Source organism: Bacillus rossius, chromosome 12 (genome assembly GCF_032445375.1).
Source record: "Bacillus rossius redtenbacheri isolate Brsri chromosome 12, Brsri_v3, whole genome shotgun sequence".
NCBI lineage: Eukaryota > Metazoa > Arthropoda > Insecta > Phasmatodea > Bacillidae > Bacillus > Bacillus rossius.
The window spans coordinates 1,813,182-1,816,502 of NC_086339.1; positions in this window are offsets into that span (position 1 = coordinate 1,813,182).

Genomic DNA, 3,321 nt, shown 5'->3' on the forward strand with positions numbered 1-3,321 from the left:
ACGTCTTCTATAGTTCTAGTGCTCCGTTACTTTACCTCAACATGGTTGGGGGTGCATAGTCAAGAGGTTGGCAAGAGCCCCAGTTATCGTCACGGGAGATGTTGGCGGGAAGCAACTTGCCGCGAGGCATGGCAGTCGACGGCGCACAGAAGCAGAGGGCTCAGACCCGGGGCCGGAGAGAGAGACGTTTAGTCGCGGCTCTGCACAATTGATTTACTTAATAGCCGCGTGGGCCTGCGCCGCGCAGCCGGTACCTCCCAGGGACTCACGGCAGATCAATGGCCCCCGGGGTGTAATTATAGGTTCACCCCCGGCGAGAAACCACCCTCCCCACCCTCCTTTCGAACTCTCGAAGCCTTTAGCAAGTCCGGCCGCCGGCCGCGCGCGGCGCCCCTGGTTGGCTGGCCGGGTGGGCGGAGCTAGCCAATCACCGCCCTCTGCAGCCGGCGCATCGCTGAAGGAGTAGTAGTTGCCTTCAGAGGCGCGCGTCTGCTGCTGTTTCACTGCGCGATGGGTTCAGAACCGGGGACCCTTTCCCGAGAGTACCGGCAAGTCCCGGTACTTTTGATACAGTCAAATAACGTTCTTTTACCGGTTGTTTCGGTAGTTTCGGGACTTGACATCGAAAGCGCGCTGAGGTAGCTTCCACGTGCTCATCTCTGGCGAGGCGTCTGTGCTGTGCGCCTGGTTCCTGGGATAACCGTGTTCTCTCTTATGGGTTTGCTGTGGACAGAAGTAATGATATTTTACTTTAATTATTACATTATGTTCCATGTGTTGAGACGATTATTTTATTAAATGATTTTTTCCTCAAAGTTCGAGATTGAAAGTAATATTGACAATAAATTGATTTGACCACGTTAGTAGATTCCTTTTTGCAATTACAATATTATAACACACATGTTTATCTTTTTACTTTTGGTTTCTAAAACTTGTTTAATCGTTCAAACCTGACTATTACTACTTCAAAAACCTACTGCTTCACCGTTAATAAAAAAAACTACCTAGTACCGAAAGTACCGGGGATTCTTGGCTCATTTGAAGACTAGTACCGAAATTCCCGGGTCTGAAATTCTGGTGAAGGTTCCGAATACCCTGGCAGTGCGTATAGCCTGAGTAGGTACAGAGTCGCAAGAAACTCCTTGCTTCATGCTTATCCTCGGGTTGAAGGCTCGACAGTGGCTCTCTTTTCTGCTCGTCTCTCACCACGCAACTCGGTCCTAACACACTTCCTCGCGCCACTCACTCGGCCGCTGCGCCGCGATACCGTCCCCGGAGCTCCGGTCTTCACACACCAAGTCTGGATCTCGTCACCCGCTATCGCTCGCCAAGGGGTTCACTCACCCTCTTCACTTCAATCTCCGAGGATTCTCCAGCATCGCACTATTCGCTTCACTTCACCCCAGCTCGCGATCCGGTCTCTCTTTTTACACGCCATTTCGTTCCGTGGAAAGGTCTCTTAGCCCCTCCAAAGTGACGCGTCGTCAAAAGTCCCCCCACTCAACACTCGAAGCTGCTAGAAACATGGCGTCCTAGTTAAGCCACCTGACGCGGACGGGGCTCTGGGAACGTGCCGACATACACGAGAGAGACAGATAGGCGCGGCTTCTAATCGGATTTCCGTGTGACAGTAGGGGAGGGACGGGCTCTGCATGTGTCCGCGAGAAGGTGGTGCCTCCCTCTAGACCACCGTTGACCGGCCTGCCTCGTCTCTGGCATCCTCGTAACAATACTGAAAAAAAACTACCATTTATTAATTTTTTTTATATCAGCAATATACCAGAAAGGCGGCTTTGCGTTGCTCTTGGGATGGGGGACAGCCACAGTTTTGCTTCGATTGTGGCGGCGGTGATGTTGCGATGGGTTGCTTCAGCCTTTCGCGCCAGTCGCGATGACGTGGCATATCCATCCCCTTTGAACGCCAGCCCTATCCTCCCCCAGGGCGTATTCGCTGATCGCGCACGGAAGTAAACATGAACTGCGCACGGCTCGCGTGCGTGGAGGTGTGGAAGGAGGGGAGGGGGGGACTACTGGCTCGTCACTTCGCCCCGGCAGAGTGACTGGCCCGGGAACACGGCCCCCTGGAGTGATGGCGCTGCCTGTGATGACGGACCGCCATCTCGCGCCACTCAACACTCAACACTCCCGCCCGCTGAAAGCCCGAGAATGGCCGCGGTGAAAAATAGCCGACCGCTTTGTGCCCGGAGGGACTCTTCCCCCCTCCCCCCTCCCCCTGGCCTCGTCGTCAGCTCGATGATTCGATGGCCGGTCGACTGGCATCGCCATCGATCCTCGAAGTAAACGTCTGGTGCGGACACTCCCAGCTCGAGCGATCCATTCGTCCGACATCCACATTCTCAGCGCTAAGAAACAACACACCGCTTTCACCGCTTTCCGGCCACGCTAAACACTTCTGCATTGTTTACAACATGTTACATTTAATTCAAGGAGTCAAAATAAAAATAATTGTCTTAAAGGTCAAATGACCCATATTTAATGGCTTAAATTTAATATATTGTCACGAATCAAAATTTACACGGTGTTTGAAATTAAACTTTATGACTACAGATGCTGAAGGCCAGTACAAAGAAAGCGTATGTCGTTTATTTAAACATTTTCGATTGTACGATTACTCTATCTTGTGAAATTTAAGTTCCTAAATAATTAATTTTAAGTTTTATTATTTTGTTATGGTCATATTAAATGTTTATTTTTATAGAGTTTAGTTTTAAGCTATTTTTAATTAATTTTTAAAATCTTAAGATAAGTAAGTGATCGTACCCTGGTATATACCTCCATGGGAAGAAGACTAACCGATCCTTGAAATAAGTATGTTTAATTCCTCTCGCTTGAATGAATGCTCTAGACAATAATAATTAAGTCTAATTGTTTTGAGTTATGTCGTTTTTCTCCTAACTGAAATATAAGTAGTTTGTTAACAAGATTCTTGCTGCGAGTACTCTGCCCCAAAATTATTTAAACATGGATCTATTTTATTATTTTACATCCTCGTAAATACCCAGCTCGCCACAATATGCAATGCATACTTTTTGCATAATTTACTACCAAAGTTTCGTTTTTAACATTTTTGTGGCGTACTAATAACGATAATTAAAAGGATTACCGAAAAAAAAAAACGTTTTAGGTTTAAGAAATTCTACTGGCTACTTAATCTTGCTTTCATTTTATCAAAATTTATATTAATTCTTACCCAGCCTTTAAAAACTCACAAAATTGTGGAGATCTTAACAGTTCAGTAAAATGAAGTATAAATTTAGTGAACAAAGTTAAAACTACATCATGAATTAGCCAGCAGTACTT